Genomic DNA, 27,672 nt, shown 5'->3' with positions numbered 1-27,672 from the left:
TCATGACCTAATGCCTTAGAATCATTACTAAGTATCAGTTTGAAGCCAGAAGAGAAATAAAGGTTAAGCAGTTGGGGGAAAGTGACTTGCCCAGGGTAATAAAGCTAGGAAGTATCTGAGGTCAGATTTGAACCCCAGGACTTCCTGTTTCCAGGTCCAGCTCTCTATCCATCAAGCCACCTACCTAGTTGCCCTGACCTTTTTAAAATAAGATATAACATCTCTGCATATTGTAGTTTTTAAAGCATTTAAATTAATAATAATGATGCTAGCTAATATTTATATAATAATTTAAAATATTCAAAGCCCTTTACATGTATTATCACCTTTAATTTGGTCCTCACAATAATCTTAGGAAGTAGGAATTATTTTTTATCTCTGTTTAATAGAAGAGGAAAGTGATGCTGATAGAGGTGTAAATGATTCTCCCAGAGTTCCATTGCTATATGTGCTGAAAACCAAACTTGAACTTAGGTGTCTTTAATTCCATGTCTGATGTTCTATCCACTATGCAACCTAGCTGCCTTCATCAATCAATTCACCAGTTTATTCATTCAACAAACATTTATTAAGTGCTTGCTGCCTGTAGAGAATTGCATTAGGCACTAGGAAATATTAAAAATCTCGATATGATACTGTTCCTTCCCCTGTGATCCTAACAATAGTGTGGATGGATGGCACATACAGATATATGATAGAAATCTTGACATGGCAAGTACATTAGAAACATGCTTTGTAAAATCTGAGAGAGGAGGGTATCATCAATTTGGAATTTCAGGGAAGGCTTCATGGAAAAGGTGGAAGGTTGATTTGGGCTTTAAAGGATGGGCAGAAATTCAGTCATGAGATAAAGTGAGGGAGAACACTTAAGGGATAGAGAACAGTGTTGTAGAGGTGGGAAAACATAGGGTATATTTTTGTTCTCTCTGAAAAAAGCTCTGCGGTTTTTTAGTGGACTCCAAGCTCAATATGAGAAAATAGTGTGACATGGTTTAAAAAATACATGTGATTTGGGGCTAGCTACATCGAAGGGCAGAATATCCAGGACTAGGGAGACTGTCCCACCATGTTCTGTTCACCTGAAGCATTATGTTCAATTCTAGGCATCATGTTTAGGAAAGTTTGTTGTGGTTGTTGAGTTGTTTCAGTTATATCCAACTCTTCATGATCCTACTTGTGGTTTTCTTGGCAAAGATACCAATGTGGTTGCCATTTCCTTCTCCAGCTCATTTTACAGATGAGGAAACGGAGGCAAACAGGGTAAAGCAACTTGCCCGGGGTCACACAGTAAGTGTCTGAGGCTAGATTTGAATTTAGGTCCTCCTAATCCTAGGGCCAACACTCTCTCCACTGTACTACCAAACTTCCCCCTCTTTGTACTATGGCATGCTGATAACTGGCTATGAGAAGTGAAGAGTTGAAAATTACACGAGAGAAAGGAAAAGAAGGAAAGAACCAAGAATTTAGTAAATGCCTACTATGTACAAGGTACCATCTGTCCCAAGTGCTCTACAAATATTATTTCATTTGATGCTCACAACAACTTTGGGAAGCAGGTAATATTATTATCCCTATTTTATAGAGAAGGAAACTGAGGCAAACAGAAGTTAAGTGACTTATTTAGGATCATACAACTGTAATGTCTGAGGCTGGATTTAAATTCAAGTCTTCCACAGGGCAGCTAGGTAGTACAATGGATAGTTAAAGGGATTAGCCCTAGTGAGGAATGAGGGAAGAAACAGACTTTGGGTGATAAATGATGCAGAGAAGTTTTTATGGATGGAGGAAAGAATAAGTGGCAATCATGTTGTATTACCTAAAGTAGGAGGCTAAATTATCTAATGTTAGAATGAGTGTCCAGTTGAAGTTGGAAGAAAAGAGGGGAAGATTTGGAAAAGTCACTGCAAGGAATGAGATAAGAAGTCTGTACTTTAACTTTTGCTCCCTTGGGTTTCTTTTTATTTTATTATTTTAATTTTTTAAGCAACAAATATTTTTAAATCGAATTAAAATTTTTACCCAATCACATGTAAAAAGTTTCTGACATTTTAAAAAGAATTTTGAATCTCAAATTCTTTCCCTCCTTTTCTTCCCTCCTGACCCTCTACTGAGATGGGTAGAATCTGATATAAATTTTACATGTGCAATTATGTAAAATATTTTTCTATACTAATCCTTTTGTGGAAGGAAATTTGAATTTAAAAATTAAGAAAGAAAGTGAAAAAAGTTTGCTGTGGTCTGGACTTAGACTCCATTAGTTCTTTCTCTGGAGGCAGATGACATTTTTTTTCATGAATCCTTTGGGATTGTTTTGGATCATTGTAATGCTGAGAATAGCTAAGTTATTCACAGTTGTTCATTCTATAGTATTACTGTCACTGTGTATAGTGTTCTTCTGGTTCTACTTATTTCACTGTACTTGAGTTTGTGAGCTCCTGCTTATCAATTTTTACAGCACAATAGTATTCCATTACAATTGTATACCATAACTTATTCAGCCATCCCCCAATTGATGAGTATCCCCTCACTTTCCAATTCTTCACACCCACAAAAAGAGCTACGTAAAATATTTGTGTACGTATGAGTCCTTTCCATTTTTGTTTTTATCTTTTTGGGATACAGACCCTTTCTGGGTCAAGGATTATGTACTATTTTATAAACCTTTGGGCATAGGTCTAAATTACTCTCTAGAGCAGCTGAATCAATTCACAACTCCCCCAATAGTGCATTAGTGCCTCAATTTTCCCATATTCTCTCCAAATTCTGTCATTTTCCTTTTCTGTCAGAATAGTCAATCTGATAGGTGCGGGATGGTACCACAGAGTTGTTTTAGTTTGCATTTCTCTAGTTAATAGTGATTTAGAACATGTTTTCACATGACTATTGAGAGTTTTAATTACTTTGAGAATTACCTGTTCATATGCTTTGATCATTTATCAAATGGAGAATTACTTGTCATATACATTCAACTCATTTCTCGATGTATTTGGGAAATGAAGCTTTTAGGAGAGAGAATTGTTGTAAAAATTGTTTTTCACTATTAAAATATTTACACATTACTCTTCATCCTATTTCTTCCCCTGTTTATTCTTTTCTTTTTCCTTTCATTCTGTCCAACCTAAAAACTATTTAGCTTCCAACCATCACATCCTCCAATTTGCCCTCTTTTCTATCAGTCCTTTCTCCTTCTCTTATCCCCTTCTCCTTCACTTTCCTAAAGGGCAAGACAGATTTCATGGCCAACTGCTTGTGTATGTTCTCTCTTTGAACCAATTTCTATAAGAGTAAATTTCAAGTTCTCCATTCTCCACCTCCCCCATCTTCCCCTCTATTATAAAAGCTCTTTCATGCCTCTTTTATGTTATATAATTTACCTTATTCTATTTCTCCTTTCCTCCTTCTCCCAAATGCATTCCTCTTTCTCACCACTTAATTTTATTTTTTTAGATATAATCCCACCATATTCAACTCACACCCCTTGCCCTCTGTCTATGTTTACTACTTCTAACTGCCCTAAAATGGATAAAGTTCTTAGGAGTTAAAAAAAATCAGCTTCCCATGTGAGTGTGTAAATAGTTTAACCTTATTGAATATTTTTTGATTTCATTTTCCTGTTTACCTCTTTATGCTTCTCTTGAATTTTGTATGTGAGAATCAAATTTTCCATTGAGCTCTGGTCTTTTCATCACAAATGTTTGAAATTCTTCTATTTTATTGAATATCCATCCCCCCCTCCCCAAAGATTATGTTCAGTTTTGCTCAGTAAATGTTGCTTGGTTGAAGTCCTAGCTCCTTTTCCTCTTGAATATCATATTCCAGGTCTTCTGATCCTTTAATGTAGAATATGCTAAATCTTATGTTATTCTGATTGTGGCTTCATGATATTTATATTGTTTCTTTTTTTTTGGCTGCTTGCAATATTTTCTGATCTGATAATTCTGAATTTGGCTTTAATATTTCTCTAGTTTTTTTTTTATCACTTTCAGAAGGTGGATTCTTTCAATTTCTATTTTACCCTCTGGTTCTAGAATACAGGGCACTTTTCCTTGATAATTTCTTGAAAGATGATATCTAACTCTTTTTTTTATCATGGCCTTCAGTTAGTCTAATAACTTTTAGATTATCTCCAAGTTTTTTTTCTAGGTCAGTTGTTTTCCCAGTAATATATTTCACATTTTCTTCTATTTTTTCATTCTTTTGACTTTGTTTCTTAATGTCTCTGGGAGTCATTAGCTTCCACTTGTCTAATTCCAATTTTTTTAAAACTTTACCTTTCATCTTAGAATGAATACTGTGTATTGGTTCCAAGGCAGAAGAGTAATAAGGACTGGGCAATGGGGGTTAAGTGACTTGCCCAAGGTCACACAGCTAGGAAGTGTCTGAGGTCAGATTTGAACCTAGAATCTCCCATCTCTAGGCTTGGCTCTTAATCCACTGAGCTACCCAGTTGCCCCCTTCCAAATCTAATTTTTTATTCAGTGAGCTTTCATGTTTACTTTTTTAATTGTCCAATTCTACTTTTTAAGGAGTTCTTCTCTTCAGTGGGCTTGTGTGCTTTTTATTTTTTTTTAAATAAATTGGCCAATTCTGTTTTTAAAAATACTTTCTTCATTATTTTTGTGACTCCTTTAGCAAGCTTGTGACTCTTGTTTCATAATTTTTCTGTATTGTTCTCATTTCTTTCCCCAATTTTTCTTCTACCTTTCTTATTTGATTTTTTAAAATCCTTTTTGAGCATCTCCATGAATTCTTTTTGGGCTCGAAACCAATTCATATTTTTCTTGGAGGTTTTTGATGCAGCAGTATTGACTTTGTTGCTTTCTGAGTTTGTGTTTTGGTCTTTCCTGACTCCAAAATCATCTTCAATGCTAAGTTTCTTTTTCTATTGTTTGCTCATTTTCCAGCCTTTTCCTTTTTTTTTTAGCTTAAAAAAACTATTAAAAATTGGGTTCTGTTCATATATTAAAGGAACTCTGTTCCAAGCTTCAGATTCTTTATGTAGCTGCCTTCAGAGATAGTCAGCTCTGGGATATATAAGCTTTCAGTTTTCCAAGATGGTGTCATATAAGGAGAGATGCATTTAATGCTAACCTGGCCTTTGATCTGGTCTATAAGCAACCACAAGCACTCTTTTCCACCTTGGAACAGTGACTGGGTCCCCTTCTCTCAGGATCCCCTTAGGCTGTAAGCATTGGTGTGTTAGTGCTCCTCCTTACCCTCTCAGATCATGACCCAGGACTCTGACCTGGATCTGTGTATGGACAATACAACAAGAATCTTTCACTTGGAGTAAGCAAAGGAACCCTTGTAAAGCAGTTGTCTAATCCTCCTTATCATCTGTGGCTAGGAGCTCTGAAGCCTTTGCTGATGATTCAACTGTGCCCAAGGCCTGTAGCCATGATGAGGCTTGCCTGGATGCCCTACTTTGTGCTCCACTACCACCCTGGTCTAATAGATCTTTCTTGCCAGGCTTCTGAGTTGTTTTGGACTGAAAAATTATTTCACTCCATCTTTTTTAAGGTTCTGCTGCTCCAGAATTTGTTTTTAGGTATTATATCTTATTTTATTATTTATTATATTAAGATTATATTATTTTATTTTTATACATTTGATATAAATATATTTTATATAATACATTTGATATAAAATATATTTACATATTTGATATAAATATACATTTATATCAAATATATAAAAATAAAATATATTTTATAATATATCTTAATTGTTGGAAGGGTGATTTGGTAGTAATCAAGTAGGCCTGTACTTTTCTGCCATCTTTGTAATAAATATTTAAAAAAATTAATCTTTTCCTCCTAATTAATATTTCCTATGAAAATAACAACAATAAATCTCCATATATTTATAAAGTCTAGTAAAATAAGTTCCTATTTTAGATATGCTGAAAATGTCTCCTGGATTTTATCAGAGAGGTAAAGGATGTGTTTCATCTTCATTATGCAGATATACATGTAGTATAAATGTGTGCGGGTCAGGGAGAAGGTTCTGGAAAATATTTCTTTCATCACAGTAAGAAAAATTAACTTCTATTAGACAATCAGACTGGCTCTTATCCCAATAGGAAGTATACAAAACAATTCTTGAATGACTTCAGATTGAATTGGTGTCTGTCCAAGCATCTTTGTCACTGGGGTCTTAGATTTAATGTTCTTTCTCCTTTCTTGGCTTGGCTGCCTCATCCTGACCTCCAGTGTCGGAGTGTTCCTGGTTTCTGATGGCTTCTAACCCCAGATTACTGAGCTGATAGTTTCTAGGCATTCACTCCCTGGATCTGGCCTGGTCCTCACCTTTCATTCCTAGCTTCAACCTTGGTTCTCTCAGACTTTTTATCCCATATAGTAATCCATCATGGCCTGTGATCTCGGCATGACCACAAAATTCTAACTCATTTCCCGAAGGCAGGACCCGCTCTTTTGTGTCACGGGCGATGATTCAATAAGACATTATTAGCTCTTTAAACACTTTTCAGGGGTGGGGACATCTTGTGCAGTATCTCAGAAAACGTGGAGTTCTTCCTTCCCCCAGCTTCCTGTCCTAAGCTGTCTTCTCTCCTGGAGAGGTCCAAGTTTTTGTTTACCAAACTCAAAGATGCACTTTCTCTTCCTGATTTCATCAATTATAAATGTGCTTGCTACTCACCACTGTGCAATTTGTGAAGACCTGTGGCTTGTGGTAAGAGTGGCTACATCCAGCCTTACCACAGCGGTGAAGAGATGGGGTGTTGGGGCCAGACAAATGGAGGTGGTGGTGGCTGACGGGGCATGCACGCGTCCACCTCCCTGTTTTGTCAGCCGAGCATGTCAAGAAAGGGCATTGCACATGTGGGTCAAGGAATGAGTCTGAGTGGCACTTGGGCTTCTGTGAGGCAAATGATAAGTCCAGGCAGGGCCCAGGAAACCAGCCCAGGCCCACAAGCTCCCAGCCTCACACTGTGTTCTCCAGGGTTTTTCAGAGACTAAAGAATGTGCCCACAAACTCCCTCCTCCATATAAATATATGATGGCAAAGTTGTCTGTATTCATAAACAACATTATAAAAGTCAGTGCTCAGAAAGGGATCGGTGACAACAAGTCTAAACACTATTCTAGAAATAACCAGATTTAGGTAATGTGGTATAGTGGATATAACATTTATTTTGGAGTCAGGGAAACCTGGATTTGCATACCACCTCTAGCATTTACTAGCTGGGTAAACACGAGAAAGTCACACTTCTACTGAGCCTCAGTTTCCCCTCTTCTGTAAAGTGCAGAGAATAATAATGATGTTACCTAAGTCACAGAGTTGTTGAAATTACAAGATATGTAAAACCTTTGCAAACTTCAACGATTTTAACCATTTGCTCCATAAATTTAAGTTATTACTGTTATCTGTTCTCATTTTCTTTCTAATGGAGTTATCCTGAGACAAGTCAATATGTTGCTATTCTTTTTATATTTAAAGTTTCATGGACTCTTGCAGTCTGATGAAATAACTGCGTTTTATAGTTGAATAAAACTATTGGGATGTAAGTTCCTCCTCTGTAGGCTTACTCAAAGTACCCTCAGTTACAAGGAAGAGAAGAAGTAAACAGTATTTATAAGTGCTTACTATATGACTAGCACTGGGCTAAGTGCTGGGGATAGAAAAACAAGCAAAAAGGAAGACAATCTCTGCCCTCAAGGGCGCTTATATTCTAATGGGTGAAGACAACAAATAAAATGGAGTTGAGAAGTGGGGTATGGAGAAGGAGGAGGTGAAAATACTTAGCTTTAGGGAAATGGTTTTGAAGTCTGCAAAATCAGGAGTAGAGACAGGAGGGGGAAAAAAGCTGGTCATCTTGGGACCCTTCACAAAATGGTGGCCCAGGAGAATCTCATCAATGTGAGAAGGGGAAGGGTCTGGCAGAGGGATAGTCCAGGATGAGAAGACCAAGAGATGGTTGGATGTATCAGGATGAGGAGGACCTAGGCACTTAAGGGAGTTCCAGAATGGGACTGCAGCAGAAATATAGTTTTGAAGTAATCTCCACAGCAGACAGTATAACAGAAATGTTATATATTTTATGTTCTTCTCTCTATTTCAACCTCTTCTGGCAAGTGTATAACTGACTGGCCTCCAGAGATGTCTACCCCAAGCATGTGAAGACTTCCTCCAGAAAAATGGTCAGATGAGAACAACTTGTTTCAATGGCCATGAAAATGGCTGAAGCAGATGCTATAGAGAGCTTGGAACTTGGTTAGATATCAAAGATGCCAAGGTCATTGCAAGATGTCTTGACTTGCCTTTTGCCTGGACTTTGGTAACTCTGGAAGAGAGAGTGGGGCTGAAGACTCTGGATAATTCTGTCTCACTTAAATCCAACTCATTCATAAGTCAAAACCATCCCATGATGTCATTGGTTTGATCAACAACAATATTTTAATAACTTTTCATTCTCCAGCACTTGGAGATTTTAAGTATTTGCAATGGCAATATCTATTGCTCTTAAGTTTTATGCATCAGTATTATGTCTGGGTGATTTCAGGCTGTAACAATCCAGTCTGTGATAATGATCAGCCTGTGATAAACACTACTTATTGGTTGAGTTCTCCAGGAGATTTTAAGACCTGTATTTGTAGTTGGGGATTTGTCTATCATTATCTGAAAAATGATGAACTTCTGCTGTATAATTCTAAATATATTCTAGCCAACATTATAATATTGTCTTGCTAAATATTTGGTAGGCATTATTCATTTTAAAATGTGGTGATATATTGCAGAGTTCTTATTGTTTCCATGAATAATCTATATTGACCACTAAGTCTGGACTTTTTAAGGATAGTTCTTCTGTTGTTTCTGGTGCCAAGGACCTGATCTTGAAATGCTGTCTTAAACTCTTATGTTTCCACAAGCAAATATATGTGACTTAGCCCTTCATTTAGCATGTCTCTGTCAACATATTGTTAGCTAAGTTCATGTGGATGTCACCCATGGATTTTAGCCTTTTCATAAACTTCATCTGGAAGTAAAACTTCTTTTTTAAGTTACATACAATATATACAATTGCATGTACCCATAACCAGCTTTTCCTATTGCTCAGTGAAGTGACATTTGCTTATTCCAAATCTATTTTTCAGTCAACCAATAAGCAGTCAATAAACACATATTAAGTATAATCTTGCTTTGTATTTTTGTAATCTCTTCCATACAGTCTTGAAGAAAGAGCTTCTCCCTTCTTGAAGCCCATTTCTCTTTTCAACGTTCCAAAAGACTTTCATGTTACCCTCAACTCGGTTTAAGTCTAGCCAGAAATCACTTGCGCAATGAACTTTGATGGGAACAATGATAAACTTTGTGATCTGTTCTATAGAAATCTGAATCCTAAAATAATCCATTTAGTGAATTCTCTTACTATCATCTACAATAAAATGCCATGTTGCCATTTTTACTGGTCATTGATACCATTAGAGTTTAGTTTTGAATATGTTATGAAAAGTATTTGGGATGTTATATAGGAATATGACCCTAGGCTTCAAGCTTTTAGTGAGTTTTATGGTCACAAAAGATAAATATGTACTAAATTATTTCTGTAATTTTTGACCTGTTTATCATGTACTCTAAAAATGTCTATTCTCTCTCTTTGTTGAAGAACTGTTGATTTCTCTATACTCATCTTAGGGGTAGAGAATATGCTTTATATATTTATTTATTTTTGGTTAGGATATTTTCTCAATCAACTACAGTCTGTTTTATGGATCCAAAAATTTAATTCCCCAAACTTGTATTGTGTGTATATTAATTGTTTCAATTAGTCTTCTCATTAGTTTTGATTTCAGGATTCCAGTTAGTTTGTTACCATATTTAACCAGAGCATTCTTTTTGATTGCTTTATTATCCTCAATATGTTTTGCTCAGAGAATACCAAGGTGTTTGTAAGAACTGTGTTTTTGTCTATTGATTCAACTTGACCTGCAAATTCAAGCTCAAAGCCTTCACTCTCTATCTTTCCTTTGCATAAGGTTAGGAATTTTAAAGTTACTGAGTCTAAATGATTGGAATAAAATTCAACAAAATGAAGGAACATATGTTTATTCTTTTGGCGGAGTTCTTTGTTTGGCCATTCTTTCTATGTTACCTGCTATTGGATGTTCCAATATTCCAAGTTTTCTATTGCACAAACCAGCTAGATGTAAGCTGACATTCCCTTACTACACTTGATCTTAGAAACAATCGATATTTCCTTTCTACAGAACGTCAATAGATTTCTCAAGTTGGTATTGCCATGGCAGTATGTCATGGATGTCTGACCTGAGGGATATCCTTTGATAGTTCTTTCTATGAATCTTATTGAGGCCAACACTGCCTCACATATTGTACACTAGCCCTAAAATGTTTTTATGTTTTCTGTCAAATATTGTGGGAAAATACATTTGTTTCTGGTGGTAATAGTCAAAGGTGTTTTAGTAAATGTTGTAATAGCTGACTCTCCAAAAAAAAGAATGTATAACACTCTATTAAATTTAATCTGCATTATTAATATTTTCTTTAATTTCTTATGCCTAGATAGTTAACAAGACCTGATTTGTGGTGTTTGATGACTTCAGTCATAGATGTTCACCCTGAAAATGTAACAACTGGCTCTTCCAAGCTGGCTCTAGCTATATTATTGCTTATAACAAATCCTAGCTTTTAAAAAAATGACTCTTTTGGGGTATAATTGATCTATGAGTTGGATTCATGCTATAGAACTTTAAAAGGGCTATTTAAAATTCAAATCTAAGTATATCCATCTCCCTCTCAAAAATCATTTGAGACATCAGACTCCATTAGAGACCAGCAACAATGATTTGGATCACTTGGGATATACTATAGGGGAGAAGGGCAGGAAACAGATTTGTGGTTGTTATTATTCAGTTGTTTTGACTATATTTGATTCTTTGTGATACCATTTGAGGTTTTCTTAGTAAATATACTAGAAGATGAGTATAAGAAGGAATAGTATAAAGGATACTAAAGCAGTGAATGACCTGAGGTTGTTAATGGATTCAAAAGACAACAAAAGAAACTTTTGTAGAATTTTTGGGAATCAGGGAAAAATGAAGGAAGCCATAGAACCTACTCTGGTGTGGATGGAATGATGATAACAAGTGACAGGGAAAGAATAGGCCTATTTGATTCCTCTTTTGCTTCTGCTTTTTTTTTTTGTCAACCAAGGAGAATGATTTTTGGATGGGGGACAAATTCCCAAATGGGTGACATAGAATCCAAAAAGATGTTGACAAGCTAGAATGATGCTTCAAACCTAATAAAATGAAATTTAATGGGGATAGATCTAATGATGTAAGATATAATGTTTGGGGCCAAAAAAAACAAAACCACACAAGCACAGGATGGGGGGAATGCAGCTATTTTAGTAGATCTCAAGTTCAATGTGAATCAACACTAGGGCAAGGCAGCCAAAAAACTAATGCAACCTTTGGCAAAATTTAGAGGTACTGTGTCCAGGATACAGGATATAATAGTTTCATGTATTCTGTCCTGATCAAACCACATCTGGATTATTAGGTTCAAATATTGCCTCAGACACTTACTAGCTATGTGACCTTTGGCAAGTCACTTACTCATACTAACTCTATTTCAGTTTTCTCATCTGTAAAATGGTAATAATAATATATTCCTCCCAATGTTATTTTGATGATCAAGTGAGATATTTGCAAAGTGCTTTGCAAACCTTAAAGTGCTTCATAAATGCTAGCTATTATGATGATGATGATGATGATGATTATTATTATTACAGTTAGTCAAGGAGATCTGAGTTCAAATCTAGCCTTAGACACTTATAAACTGTGTGACACAGGGTAAGTCACTTAACCCCTATTTGCCTCAGTTCCTCTTCTGTAAAATGGGGACTCATTGCAGAAAGAAATGGCAAAACATTCCAGTATTTTGCCAAAAAAAAAAAACCCCAACAACCCATGGGTAAAAGTCCATGAAGTCATGTAGAGTCAGACATGACCAAAGCACAACAATTATTCTTATTATTTGCTTTTCTAAGCTTCACATGTTAGAAACTATTTACAGAGGAAAGTGGCTAAGATGATGAAAGGACTGGATATCATGCCATGTGAGGAATGATCGAAGGAACTGTGAATGTTTAGCTTGTAGAAGAGGCAATATGTATCTTCAGTTATTTGAAAGGCAGTAATATACAAGAGGGGTCAAATTTGTTTTGCTTGATCCCAAAAAGTTGAACTAGGAACAATGGGTAGAAGTGAAGAAGAAGTGAATTTAGTCTTTAGATATAAGGAAACAACAGAGGTACTTAGGTGGTGTGGTGGATAGGGTGCTGGGACTGGAATCAGGAAGACCCGAGTTTAATCTGACCTCAGATACTTACTAGTTTTGTGACCCTGGTGAAGTCACCTAACCCTGTTTGACTCAGTTTTCTCATCTGTCAAATAAGCTGGAGAAAGAAATGGCAAACCAGTACAGTATCTCTGCCAATAAAACTCCAGATGGGGTCATGAAGAGTTGGATGCAATAGAAAACTCAACGGTTCATTGGAGAGAACTATTTACATTTGGACAGGAGGGCCTTAATCACACCCATACTTAGAGAATTTATTTTCTATCATAATATATCTGGAAGTCTTTAAAAAAAAACACCTTACTTTCAGGCTTAGTAGAAATTCTAAGAGAAAAGAATGGCAAGAGCTAGGCAATCAGGATTAAGTGATTAAGTGGCACATAGCTAGGAAGTTTCTGAGGCCAGATTTGAACCTGGAACCTCCTAACTCCAGGGCTAGTGCTCTAACTACTTAGTTGCCCCAAATCCTTTTCCACGGTAATAATAACAACCATAACAGTACTTATATAATAGCTAACACACACACACACACACACACACACATATAGTGCTTTACAATTTGCAAAGTGCTTTACAAATATTGCCTAGTTACATTTATTGTTGTTTGGTAGTTTCATTTATGACTGATGCCTTGGGACCTCATTGGGGGGTTTTCTTTTTTTCTTTTTTTTTAATCCTTATCTTCTGTCTTAGAATCAATATATGGGTTCCAAGGCAGAAGAGTGGTAAGGGATAGGCAATGGAGGTCAAGTGACTTGCCCAGGGTCACACAGCTAGGAAGTATCTGAGGTCTCCCATCTCTGAACCTGGCTCTCAATCCACTGAGCCATCCAGCTGCCCCCTCATTGGGGGTTTTCCTGGCAAATACATTGGAGTGGTTTCCCATTTCCTTTTCCAGTTCATTTAGCAGTTGAGGAAACCAAGGCAAACAGTTAAGTGCTTTTTCCCAATAAGTATCTGAGGGTGGATTTTAATTTTAATTCACCATCCAACTGCCCATTTACAAACTTATTTACAATGTCCTTTCCTTATAAGATACCCAGTGAGAAGCAGCATATGTACTATTATAATACATTTAGATACAAAGAAATTGAGGCTTAGAGTGATGTCTTTTTTGGCTCAAGGTCAGACAGCTAGTATATGTTGAAGCCAAGTCAAGAGCAGCATCAGGGCTGTGGGAGGTCACTGACACGGCCTCTTCCCTCTACTCAAAAGTCAGAGTTGGGTCTAAGAATTTGCCTGACTGTCCCTAAAGCTTCCAGATGTGCTGCTGTGGGGCCTTGATGTTCCCCCTGCCTATAGCTGGGACTCCTAAAATTTTTCCTCCACCGTGAGAAGGGAAGCCCCTTGGACAGCAGGTCATGAGTCATTTCCCAGCATTCTGGTGGTCCCAGCAATTACAGAGCAAGTGAGTAATTAAGCCCAAAGATCGAGGCAAGGGGAACCCCGCATGAGGCATGAATGAAAACTCCGAGCTGGTAAACTGGTGTGTCAGCAGCCACCCCTCACCCCTTACTGTGTTCCCAGGGCCCTTGAGCTGTCTACTTCAATGATGCACTTGCCCTGTAACCAGTGGGTGATCAGATTTTTAATCTCATAGATCTCTAATAACCCAGTGAAGGGGGGAGAGGCAGGCAGGTTTTGTCAAATAGGAGAAGAGGAAGGAGTCCTGGTTGTTGGTCTTGAGGAATGTGGGAAGGTTTCATTGTGAAAAAGTAGATAAATGTGTGAGATTTCTCTCAGCCCCCACCCCACCCCCCAGAAGGAGGGAAACGACTTTTAGAATGGATCTGCTCAAGGCCAGGTATCTGGATTAAAAACTAAGGGATGACAATAACTACCATTTTTTTAACATTATTTTATTTGGTCATTTCCAAACATCATTCATTGGAGACAAAGATTGCCTTCCCTTCCTTCCCCCCCCCCCCCCCTCCCTCCACCTCCACCATAGCGGACGGGCGACTCCACTGGGCATCACATGTGTTCTTGACTCGAACCCATTTCCATGCTGTTGGTATTTGCATCAGGGTGTTCATTTAGAGTCTCTCCTCAGTCACATCCCCTCAACCCCTGCAGTCAAGCAGTTGCTTTTCCTCATTGTTTTTACTCCCCCATTTTGTCCTCTGCTTGTGGATAGTGTTTTTTCTCCTAGATCCCTGCAGATTGTTCAGGGACAGTACACCACCACTAATGGAGAAGTCCATTGCATTCAATTGTACCACAGTGTGTTAGTCTCTGTGTACAGTGTTCTCCTGGTTCTGCTCCTCTCACTCTGCATCACTTCCTGGAGGTTGTTCTAGTCTCCATGGAATTCCTCCATTTTATTATTCCTTTTAGCACAATAGTATTCCATCACCAACATATACCACAATTTGTTCAGCCATTCCCCAATTGATGGGCATCCCCTCACCCTCCAATCCTTGGCCACCACAAAGAGTGCAGCTATCAATATTCTTGTACGAGTCTTTTTCCTTATTATCTCCTTGGGACACAAACCCAGCAGTGCTATGGCTGGATCAAAGGGCAGACAGTCTTTTAGTGCCCTTTGGGCATAGTTCCAAATTGCCCTCCAGAATGGCTGGACCAATTCACAAGCCCACTAGCAATGAATTAATAACTACCATTTAATAAACTGCTCTAAGGTTTGTAAGTGCTGTCCAGTTGTGTCCAACTCTTCATGGCTCCTTTTGGGGTTTTCTTGGCAAAGGTACTGGAGTGATTTGCCATTTCCTTCTCTAGTTCATTTGACAAATGAGGAAACCTAGGTCACAAAAATGAGGTCACGTAGTCAGACCCAACTGAAGAAAAGGTTTAACTGATTCCAAGATCAAATTTTACCTTCCCACTCCTTTTCCCCTGTGGTCTTCTCTATTCTCGTAATTTAAACATTTTTCTTACTTTCAGTGAGATCCTTGGAACTGTATTCAGTTCTCAGCTTCAGTAACTTTGTAACCCTGGTCAAGTCTCTCTGAATCTTAGTTTCCTGGTTTGTATAACAGAGACAATCTAAGTTTTGTCCCTGTTAAAACAAATTAAATACACTGCTATAACCTTCTTTATGAATTATTATTCTTGCTTCACTGAAGCCCTAGTCTGATGCCTTACTGGGTTCTTGAAGGCAGTAACAATGGAACAGATGTTCTGGAAGGTGTTACCATGGGCAAGCCTTGGAACAGACTGGCTGCCTGTTATTTGAAGACTAGCTAGGTTGAGAAAAGCTTATCACCAGATTGGTTTCAGGGTGTGATGTTTTTAGCATCAGCAATTTTCTAAGGCAATCTGTTATTGTTGTTCAGTTGCTTTTCAGTTGTGTCTGACTCTGTGACACCATCTGAGATTTTCTTGGCAGATCCTAAACTGGTTTGGCATTTCCTTCTGTAACTCATTTGACAGTTGAAGAAACTGAGGCAACAGTGTTAAGTGACTTGTGCAGGGTTACACAGCTATTAAGCATCTGAGGCCAGATTTGAATTCATGAAGACAAAACTTCCTGATTCCGGCCTTGGTCCTCTATCCATTGCACCACCTAGCTGCCTAAATTCTTTTTTTTTTTATTTTATTTGGTCATTTTCAAACATTATTAATTGGAAACAAAGATCATTTTCTTTTCCTCCCCACCCCCTCACCCCTCCCCTAGCTGACACGCGATTCCACAGGGTATCACATGTGTCCTTGATTCAAACCCATTTCCATGTTTTTGGTATTTGCATCAGGGTGTTCATTTAGAGTCTCTCCTCAATCATGTCCCCTCAACCCCTGTAGTCAAGCAGTTGCTTTTCCTCATTGTTTTTACTCCTACAGTTTGTCCTCTGCTTGTGGATAGTGTTTTTTCTCCTAGATCCCTGCACAATGTTCAGGGACATTGCATTGACACTAATGGAGAAGTCCATTACGTTCTCTTGTACCACAATGTGTCAGTCTCTGTGTACAATGTTTTCCTGGTTCTGCTCCTTTCGCTCTGCATCACTTCCTGGAGGTTGTTCCAGACTCCATGGAATTCCTCCACTTTATTATTCCTTTTAGCACAATAGTATTCCATCACCAACATATACCACAATTTGTTCAGCTATTCCCCAATTGAAGGGCATCCCCTCATTTTCCAATTTTTGGCCACTACAAAGAGCGCAGCTATGAATATTTTTGTACAAGTCTTTTTACTTATTGTCTCTTTGGGGTACAAACCCACTAGCTGCCTAAATTCTAAGAGGCTTGTTATCGGTTTATGTAAAAGGAGAACATAGGGGCATAGACTTAGAATTGGAAGGGATCCTAAAGATGAACTGATTGAAGGCAAACTCATTCTTATTTTACAGATGGGGAAACTGAGGACAAGTAAAATGGCTTGCTGATAGTCACAAAGGTTGTAAATGGAAAAGCTGGAATTCCAACCCAAATTCTTTGACTCTTTCTACTATGCTGAGTCACACAGATGAAAAATCCTGGAAGGACTGAAGCATTATTACTACCATTATTTTCTTCTAGTGGTTACTTAACCTTTCTCCAAAGTCCTTCCTTCCTTCCTTCCTTCCTTCCTTCCTTCCTTCCTTCCTTCCTTCCTTCCTTCCTTCCTTCCTTCCTTCCTTCCTTCCTTCCTTCCTTCCTTCCTTCCTTTCTTCCTTCCTTCCTCCCTTCCTTCCTCCCTCCCTCCCTCCCTCCCTCCCTCCTTCCCTCCCTCCCTCCCTCCCTACCCCCTTCTCTCCCTCCCTCCCTCCCTCCCTCCCTCCCTTCCTTCCTTCCTTCCTTCCTTCCTTCCTTCCTTCCTTCCTTCCTTCCTTCCTTCCTTCCTTCCTTCCTTCCTTCCTTCCTTCCTTCCTTCCTTCCTTCCTTCCTTCCTTCCTTCCTTCCTTCCTTCCTTCCTTCCTGTTTTATTTCTAACCTAAACCTGTTTGCCTTCTCTTAGTCACCATGAACAGGCCTCCTGTTCCCTGGAGCTTCACCATATTGCTCCTGGATAGTTCAGACCCTGAATAAGCCTTGGCCCCACTAGAGTTCAGATCTCCACAGCTGCAGATATCCACAGCCTCGGCCCCTTCAGCAACAGGGGTTACAGTTATGCACCAATATGTTTGGCCTCTTTTAAAAAAATAATCTCTTAATAAATATTTATCTGATTTAATTGAGTTGAATTTGCCAATACCTCAGGCTTATGGGAGAAGAACCTGGAGATGCACAAAGAGAGAGATGTAGAAAAGGCCCAGCTCCCTTTACTCTCATGAGCACTGGTCAGAAATTTAAAATAAACAGTTAAAAAACTCTGATATTAAAAAAGTTCCTTCCTTAAAATATTGCAAGGGGAATAGGGATAATTAGCAATTATCCTGCACTTTATTATGAGAAGACAGAATTCTAATTAGACTGATTTGAATTCCACACACCTCCACAGATTGTTTTGGGAATTAAGGTATCAGTTGTATGGGTAATTATGGTCTACCGTTAAATTGCCGCCCCCCCAAAAAAACTGTTAAATTGTCTGTGACGGGCTTAAATTTAGCCCAGACTCATGTCCAATGAAGGCTGGGCAAGTCAATCTAAACAGCCAGGAAACCACTCTAGAACCTGGTGCCAAGCAGTAATTAGGGCCTGAGGTGAAGAAAGTTTTACCTGAAACAGCAGTAATCAGCTCACTGGGGAGGGAGTTGGAGTGAGCTCACTCACCCCCAGGAATTCTGACCACTTCTTGCAGAAAGCCCCTGCCTCCCAGCCAATGGTAGTCTGCCCATCCAAACCAATTATCTGCCTTGTAATTGGACTTCTTGCAGAAATTCTTGGCCAGGAAGGTGGTTTTTCAGCTGACAGGTTGACAGAGCCTTGAAAGTGTACAATAAGGAGACACTCTCCAGCTGAGCTGATGCTTAAGCAGCAGGAATATAGATGAGAACTTAAAAGATGCAGTCCCCAAACATATTTTTCAAGCATCCAGATTATTCATCTCTGGTTATCTGCATTTGAGGACTGGATTTTCAACTCTCATTTAAGTGCTTCCTATCATGGCAGCTAGGTGACATAGTAGATAAGAGTCCTAGACGTGGAGACAAGAAGACTGCCTCAAATATCTACTAGCTGGGTGCAGCTAGGTGGCTCAGTGGATAGAGAGTCAGGCCTAGAGATGAGAGAATCTGAGTTCAAATCTGATCTCAGACACTTCCTAATTGTGCGACACTAGGCAAATCATTTAACCCCAGTTGCCTAGCCTTTCCTCTTCTGCCTTAGTTAGAGGCAGAAAGTCAAGAGTTTAAGAAAAAATAAATAAGTGCCCTCTAATAAATTCACAAAAAGTTACAGCTACCTAACTCTTAATAGAAATGAACTAGAAACTTCCCAGACTATACAACCATTGCAAAAAAGCTGAGTAAAGGATGATATATGAACACTATGGAATAAGACTATGCCATGGAAAATGATGACAATGGAGGGCAGCTGGGTAGCTCAGTGGATGGAGTTCAAATCTGGCTCCAGAAACTTCCTAGCTGTGTGACCCTGGACAAGTCATGTAACCTCCATTGCCTAGCCCTTACCACTCTTCTGCCTTGGAACCAACACATAGTATTGATTCCAAGGTGGAAGATAAGAGTTTTAAAAAAAAGAAAGAAAATGACAAAGATGAAAAAATACAAAGGAATATGGGAAGACTAACACATGTGACAGAATGAAGGAGATAGGATTAAAATAAATTAATCAGTTAACATTTACAAGGGATAAATAAGCTTACACAAATTGAAATAGATGATTCTGATTAAGTGGAATTTTGCATGAACAAAATTAATGTAACTAGAAGGAGTAGAAAAAGTAGTAGATGGGGGAAATCTTTGCATTAAATATCTTTGAAGAATTAGAAAGTGTTAATGTCCATGTGAAAGAATGTTCCAAATAACTTTATGTAATAAGAGATATGTCATAACAACTGTGAGGTTTTACCTCATACCTAGCAAATTGCTAAAGATAATAAAATATAGGAAGAGTCACTGTTGGAGGATTTGCAAAGCACTATATGTACATTACCTCATTGGATCCTCTTCACAATTGCCTTATGAAGTAGATGTTATTGTTATCTCCATTTTACAGATGAAGAAACTGAAGCTTGAGAAACATTAAATGACTTGCCCAGAGCCACATAGCTGGTGTCTAAAACTAGATTCAGACTCAGATCTTTCTGATTGCAAGTTCAGGACTCTTATTCACTATACTATCAAGTTGCCTTACACTTACATTTTTATATTTATGCATTATTGGAAGAGCTATGAATTGATACAACCATTCTGGAAATCAATTTAGAATTTTGTGAAGAGAATGATGAAAATGTCCATACTCTTTAACCCAGAGAATAGTCCAATTCTAGACATGTACCCCAAAGAAGTCAGCAACAAAAAAAGAAAGGTCTTGTATATTCCAAAATATTTCTAGTATCACCTTTTATGGTGACAAAGAATTGTAAGCAATGTGGAGATGCCCATCAACTAGGGAATGGCTAAACAGATTGTGATATATGAATAGAATAGCCAAGTTGAAAGAAATGAGGACTCTAAAGAAGCATGGAAAAACTCCTGATGTAAGGGGAGGAAATAGAATCAGGAAAAATAAAACACAGCAACTACAAAAAATATAAAAATTTTAAAATGACAAAATAATTTTTTTAGAATGAAATATTGTGAAATTTGTAATGGCTGGGTTTGGCCTCAAAGAAGAGATATGAGAAGAGGCCTCCTTTGACTTGTCAGTCATCATAATCATAAAGCATTTATTAAGCACCTACTACATATTAAGCCCTGGGAATGCAATGAAAGACAGAAAACAATAGAAGATATTGTTTGTGCAGAATTTTGGCAAAAATAAAGTATTCTAAGAGACAGAGGTGAGGTGGGGGAGTGCATTCCAGGCTGGAGGAGAAGCAGTGTGAAGCCACAAATATGAGAATTGAGTGTCCTGAGTGAGTAATAGCTAGTAGGTCAGTTGGGTTAGATCCTAGAGTGTGGGAAGGGGAGTAATATATAACAAGACTGAAAAGGTAAATTGGGGACAGTTTGTGAAGGGCTTTAACCGCTAGACAGGAGTTTAGTTATGATTAGAAAGGCAATAGTAAACCACTGGAGTTTGCTGAGAAGGGAATGACATAGTCAGACCCACACTTTGGGAAAATCACTTTGGCAGCTGTATGGTAGATGGGATGGAGTAGGAAGACACTAAAGGCAGGAAAATCAGTCAGAAGGCTATTGTATTAGTCTAGAGGAGAGGTGATGAGAGGCTGAACCAGGATGGTGGCCATCTGAGTAGAAAGAATGTGGTAGAAGAGAGAACTATTATGGCAGCTGAAATGAGAAGATCTGGTCATTGATTAGAGATGTGGGTTGAAAGAGAATGAGAAGTCAAGAATAATGCTAAGGCTGAGAAATTACCTGATTGCTAAAGCACCTGAAAGGTGAGGAGTGCCCTGAACAGAAAGTTTCAGAAGGGAATTGGGTTTCAGGGGGTAGCAATTTACACATGGGTGATCTGTAAATAATTATAATCTTTAACAAATATTTGAGAAACCTCTAAGTACTCTCCCAGGTCATCACTGGCTTTTTTATTTCCCTGCATTCCCAGTCTTGATTCTATGGTTAAACAGTCCAACATTACACGATCCTCTATTAATATGTAGCAGGTCACTGGAGACAAAGTCCATGGGCAGATATAAAATCTTCAACGCCTGTCCGGGAGAGACTCTGGGGAGTTATGAATATGTATGAAAAGACAGGGCAAGGCTGAAATCTCATGAGAGGTGAGAAGTGAGAAATATCTTTAGTGTAGAATTTGTGTTTTTTCCTGTTGCCAAGTTAACTGGAAGGAGGGAGAGAGACAGACAGAAAGATAGAGAGACAGATACAGACAGAGAAAGAGAGGCAGAGACAGAGAGACAAAGTAGAGATTATAGTTGCTCCCAGTAGGACCACAGTGGAGAAACTTCAAAGCTTCACCCCTTCTACTTCACTCTCACTGACCCTATTTTACTTTATTTATTTTTTAAAACTAAGTATCAGCTTTAAGACAGAAGAGCAATAAGGGCTAGGCATAAGTTATTGAAGTTGTGTGGTGCCTCTTGTGTCCATCTTTCCATTTGTTTTGTGCTTGTTTGTGGAAGAATGAATCCCAGGGTTATGGGGTAGAGATTTTGTATTGCTATGGTTCTCACTCTAATATTTTAGCAGATGTCTTTACCTTGAGCTAATTAGGTCCTCAGCTTGAGGAGAATAAAGGTAAATTAATCAGTAGAAGCTTGTGAGCTAGCATGTTAGAAGTATGGACCCAGAGAATACCTTGATTCTGAAGTAATCATCCCCAAGGGACTCAGCTTGGAGTTCAAGTCAGGGGGAATGGCCCAGAATGGAAGTGTAATGATGTGATGGTGATGATGATGATGATGATGATGATGTAGGGAGTGAAAGCAGTGAGTCCTATGCAGAGAGAAGCCTACATGTTTTAAGGTCTCGCCATTATGTAGCTCAAAGGGAGGCAGGCAGAAGAGTCATCTGTAGCTTCTCCACTCATGCTTCTTCCCAAGGGAGACTTTCATTCCTGCCAGGAGGGGAAGCAGAAGATAGGGGCCAGAGGCTAGCCACTCTGTTTTCCTCAGAGAGATGGAGTGTGGGCTGGAAGTAGCTCCACCTGCTTCCTTAAATATTGTTCATCTGGGGGATATGATCAGGTTCTCTCTAATTTCTGATTATTTTCTCATTTCTAGGGAGAAGGGGACCCCAAACTCTATATCCAAGACGACTTCTTTTCCACCTAATACCAGTGTCACAATGAACACATATAGAGAAAAGCAAAGAAGGCCAACTATCCAAATGATAGCAAAACAGGAATCAGAGAAGGTATACACAGAGGAGAAGAGCAGACAATACAGAGTAAAGAGTTTTCCCTTTGGGTTGAGATAACTCAGCTAAAGCAAGAGCAAGCATTCTGGATCTCACCCAAGGGGAAACTCCCTGAAGTCTCTAGAGTAGCAAGCTTGAGGCAGAGATTGTCTGGGATGAAGAATGCCAGATGCTTTTATGTCTTTTCCTTCATCAATCTGAAGTGGGGTTGGCCTCTTCCATCTTTTCTCTGAAGCTGGAAGCCAGGAGTGCCTGAAGACACTTGATGATTTGAAGCTTGACCAATCCCAAAGGATTCTGACCAAGCCCTTGAGAGTCCTGAGGGAGGATTCAAAGGGGACTCTGACCTGGAGAGTCCCCAAAGAGCCTGGCAAAGGCTAGAGCTCTTTCATACCAATTCTGCCCCTCCCCTAACACAGGCCAGGTTCATTCATCTCTTCCCATAGGAGATAGTCCCATACTAATGGACTTTGAGTCAGAGGTTACACTAATAACAACTACAATTGCTTTCAAGTATATATGCATTATCTTATAAGAACCTACCTCACAGTCCCCTTGTGAGAAGTCCTATTTCTATCTTAATTTTACAGATGAGAAAACTGAGACTCAAAGGTAGTAAGTTCATGGTAATTGAGCTAGTAGGTGTCAGAGGTAGAATTAGAACTGAGATCTTTTTGATCCCAAGTCTAAAATTAAGTCTTGCTACCTTTCCAATGTATCTCAGTATTATATTCTGATAAAATGCAGTGTGAGATTAGGTAGGACAAATAATCAAATAGCAAGACTAGTATAAATTATGTGCTTTAGCTAAGTACAATATGAATTAGAACAGTGGAGAAATTGATGTGAGATGGAATCACCAGGGAAATATTCCTGGAGAAATGGTTTTAGATGGACCAGGAAAAAAAGAAGGAAGGAAAAAAGAGAGGGTGAAAAGTAAGAAAGGAAAGGAGGGAAAGGGAAAGAATGGAAAGAAGGAAAGAAAAGGAGGAAGGAAGATGGAAGAAAGGAAGGGAAGGAGGGAGAAAGGAAGGAAGGAAGGAAAGAGAGAGGGAGGAAGAGAGGGAAAGAAAGAGGAAGGAAGCAGGGAAGGAAGGAAGGAAAGATTTATCAGGTACTTACTATGTACTATGCACTGTGCTAAATGCTTTACAATTTTATCCTTCTTTGAGGGGAATAGGTGCTATTATCATCCCCATTTTGAAGTTGAAGAAACTGAAACAAACAGGTTAAGTGATTTTCCCAGGGTCAAAATTAATAAGAATCTAGGGCAGGATTTGAATTTGAGTCTTCTTGACTCCAGGTCTGCTGCACTATATACTCTGCCATTCTCTCAGTGTGTTATGAGATTGGCTTAACAAGAGTAGAGTCTCAAAGAAGCAAAAAAAAAAATCATGGAATGCTAGTGTTGAAAGGGATTATATTATCCACTTCTTTCTCATTTGACAGGGTAAGAAAAGAAATTGTTCCTCCGACTGGCTGTCACCTGAGAGAGATTTATCCCTGCCCCCCCAAAGACCTGCCCAGAAGCAGAAGTCTGCCAGTTAGACCATCTAATATTAAATCACAATACTCTGCATGCATGTGGGGCCCATGAAAATTGGACGTTGGTCTAAGCTTCTGAAGTTGGAAGCAAATGTTTGAACACTTGGATGAAATTTCCAGACTTGGCATTTTGTGGAAAGAGAGTCTTCCAGATTCCAGTGCAGAATTGCATGAATGTGGACATACTGAGGTTAAGGTTTGGCCTTTTGATGCCTACCAGGAATTGGTTCAAAAAACTCACTTCCAGAAGATGTCCTAGATTAATAGCGATGTAACCTGATTTTCTACATTGTCCATAGTTATAGGATTAAGATTAAACTCCTAATGATTCCCCAGAGGTGCCATAATATCCACAACCACCATAGAAAGAGCCATTTTCTAACTCAGGGCTATGTTGGAGCCAGTTTGAACCAGCTCTTAAGAGAGTCATTTGTTAAATTTTCAGCATGAGCATTTATGGCTCTGGAAGTCAGCAAGCATTACAAATCATGACTTGAATGTTTTGCTGATTGTCTAGATTTAAGGAAATGATGAAGAGAATGTTTAAAATGTTAATTAAATTTTAAAAGGTGTTGTGAACAATATTTTTTTTAGGAGAGCTGGTTATTAAACATTTACCAGCACACTCCTGGTTAGCTTCTTTATTTTACTCTCCTTATTAAGACACGGAAGTTTCAGCAAGAGTTGAAGCAAAAGGAATTTTCTTCCAAATCCTCACTTAACTAGAAAATTTGATTATCTAGGACTCTACATTTTTCACGTGAAAAACAAACAAACATCTGAAGGGTTCTAGTGTACATCAAACCCTGTAGGAGTTGGCATTGTGACATAGTAGCCAGAAAAGTCAGTGTAATAATAGGCAGTTTTATGAGAGGTATAGTTTCCAGAGTTATAGAATATTATTGTGCTCTCTTCTCGTTGTATCATATTTGGAGTATTGTGTTCAGCACTAGCTGCTGCATTTCTAGACTTTGGCAAGCATTGCTAAGAGGGTAAGGGGACTGGAGTCCATGAGATGGAGTATAGAAATTGGGGATGCTTAGTCCTAGAGAAGAAAATACATGAGAGGGGGGGATATCCTAATTGTCTTATACTATAATGACCTTCCAGTATATTTCTAGCATATTCATACTTACATTACAATTTGGCCACTTCCCAATAGGAAGATACACTTCTTATTTTCTTGGTTTTGGCCACCCCAAAAAGAGCTACTTCAAATATTTCTATACATATGGGTCCTTTTCCTCTTTCTTTGATCAGTTTGAAGAACAGGCAGGGATATACAGGTAAATGCTTAACAACTGGCTCTCTGAAATAAAAAAAAATTATTCCCAAGTCTTTTTAATTTAACCTGTATTATTAATTTAATTAGTTGAATCTGCATTATTCTCCATCACTTTCTCTCAGACTGAGTTCCTTATCTGTGAAATGAAGAATTTATTAAGCACAATTATTTATGTAAAACTGTGTTAAGCTCTGAGATACAAATAGAAAAGTAAGACCCACAAGAAGCTTACATTCTAATGGGGGAGACAACAGATGGAAAAACAAGACACCACCTAGCTGCCCTTTCAATATGTCGAAAGCAGAACTCATTTTTTTCCTAAAACCCTCCTCCGAACAGAAATTCTCTAATGCTATCAGGAACAACCATATCCCACTTCCTTAATCTGAGACATCTTCTCTTTCTCCACTCCATATTAACAAAGAAACACCATATTTTAGTTATTCTATTCCCTCTTTTTAAAAATTTAATAATTTATTTTCCCAGTTACATGTAATAATCTTCTACATACATTTTCTGAAATTATAATATCCAGATTGTTTCTCTTCCTTCCCCTCTTCCTGATATGGCAAGCAATTTGATCTGGGTTATACATGCATAATCTTGCAAAATATATTTCCATATGGGTCATGCTGTGAGAATACTCATATGAACCCCAAATAAAAACACAGAAAAATAAAGTGAAAAATAGTATCTTTGACCTGCATTCAGTCTCCACCAGTTCTTTATTTGAAGGTGAAAAGCATTCTTTGTTATAAGTCCTTCAGAATTGTCTTCGATCACTATATTGCTCAGAATAGCAACATTTTTTTCACATTTGATCATCATACAATATTGCTGTTACTGTATACAATATTCTCCTGGTTCTGCTCACTTCACTCTGCATCAGTTCATGCAGGTCTTTCCAGGTTTTTCTGAGAGCATCCTGTTCATGATTTCTTAAAGCACAATTGCATTCCATCCCAATCATATACCACAACTTGTCCTGCCATTCCTCAACTTGGTATCGCTTCTATCCATCACCTTTTCTCTACTCCATTGGCTACCCTCCTATTCCTGCCTTTAACATCTTTCTCTTGGACTTATTGCAAAAGTCTCTTAATTGGACTCTTGGCTTTCAGTTTCTCTCTTCTCTCATTGCCTCTTTGGCTGAAACATGTTCCTTTATTACTGCCACCTCTTAGAATTCCTTCAAACCTGAGCTCAAGTGCCATTTTTTAATATGAAGTCTTTCATCATTTCCCTAGTTGCTGGTGCCCCCCCATTCCCTAATAAACATGTGCACTACATACATAAAATATATACATGCATAATCTACATATAGCTAATATTTATAGAGAACTTATGATGTGCCAAGCACTGCACTAAGTACTTTACAGTTATTATCTCATTCAATCCTTACAATAAACCTGGGAGGTAGGTGCTAATATAATTCTCATTTTACAAATAAGGAAACTCAGTCAAACAAAGTCTGACTTGTAGTGTTTGAGTCCACATTTGAACTCAGGTCTACTTGACGCCACGCCCAGTACGCTAACCACTATACTACCTAGCTGCTTGTATAAATGAGTATGTATGTCGGTGTGTATTTATATACATATGTATGCATATAGATACACACATATATGTATATATGCATAGATAAACTTATTTATGGAGTCATGTACATTCTCTAGATATATACACATGTGTATATTATGATATACACATATGTATGTATGTTTAATTGATTAAATTAATACATGTGTCTACATGTCTGCATATTTAATATTTAATGTAATATGGTAGGATAGTGATGGAAAATTTTCAGTGGCTCTTATTTTCCTTCCTCCCAACTATTGACTCATTGACTAGATATATTTCCTATTAAAAGCCATTCTCTCTGTGCTCTGGGAAAGCATAACAAAAGAGTCTATCATGCTTTATATTTTTTTAGCTCTAAGCCCCCAGTTGGAAGCAGCTGTGGACCCAGATGGATGATGAGATCTCAGCAGTGAAGTGCTTGGGGCATTCTCAGAGTGGAGAATAGCAGAGCTTAGAGCTCTTAAGTGTTTGGGAGATACAAATGAGGTGGCATTAGACAGAGGCAAGGTTCCTGAAAGACCAAAAAGCCTTTACTTTCAGGAAATAATAATATTTGCATTAGCACAATGTCACGGTGTGCTACTTCCTGCTTCAACCAGAAAGTCTTCCTTGATTGAGATTCCCTTGGTGGGAATAACACTTTGTTCTCTTGTCCAAAGTTTTTCTTATATAGTTATCTGTACTTGTGTCTTATCCCTTAATTAGAGTTTAAGCCCTATGGGGGTAGATATCATATCTGATCTAAACTTTTTACTTCCTCTACAATCCAGCATAGTACCTTTACAAACAATGGGCACTTAACAAATGTTTGAATGTTTGTTGAAATGAAACAAAACCATGGAGCTGGGTTTAGGGGTTGGGGGAAGCTCAAGACCCTAAGAGGTGGAGACAAAAATGGCGTGTGTTCCAGGCCTGGGAAAGAATCTATGAAAAGATGTGTAAGAAGAAGATGGAATGCTATCCTTCCCATTAGAATGCCTCCTCCCTCCCCAAATCTGGCCTCAGACACTTGCTAGTTGTATGACTCTGGGCAAGTCACTTAAGCTCTATTCCCTAGCCTGC

The 27,672-nt window shown here is 38.3% G+C and overlaps 1 long non-coding RNA gene across 2 annotated transcripts in view; it reads left to right on the top strand.

Moving 5' to 3' along the window:
* LOC130457215 (uncharacterized) overlaps positions 1-26,863 on the top strand; it is an 82,578-nt gene extending 55,715 nt beyond the window's left edge. For both annotated transcript variants that reach the window (XR_008916351.1, XR_008916352.1), the window contains exons 3-4: positions 22,061-22,193; positions 23,646-26,863. This is a non-coding gene — a long non-coding RNA (uncharacterized LOC130457215). The remainder of the gene's footprint in view (positions 1-22,060; positions 22,194-23,645) is intronic.
* The last annotated feature ends 809 nt before the right edge of the window (positions 26,864-27,672 follow it).

Source organism: Monodelphis domestica, chromosome 2, assembly GCF_027887165.1.
Source record: "Monodelphis domestica isolate mMonDom1 chromosome 2, mMonDom1.pri, whole genome shotgun sequence".
Taxonomy (NCBI): Eukaryota; Metazoa; Chordata; class Mammalia; order Didelphimorphia; family Didelphidae; genus Monodelphis; species Monodelphis domestica.
This window is presented reverse-complemented; position numbering and strand designations above follow the sequence as displayed.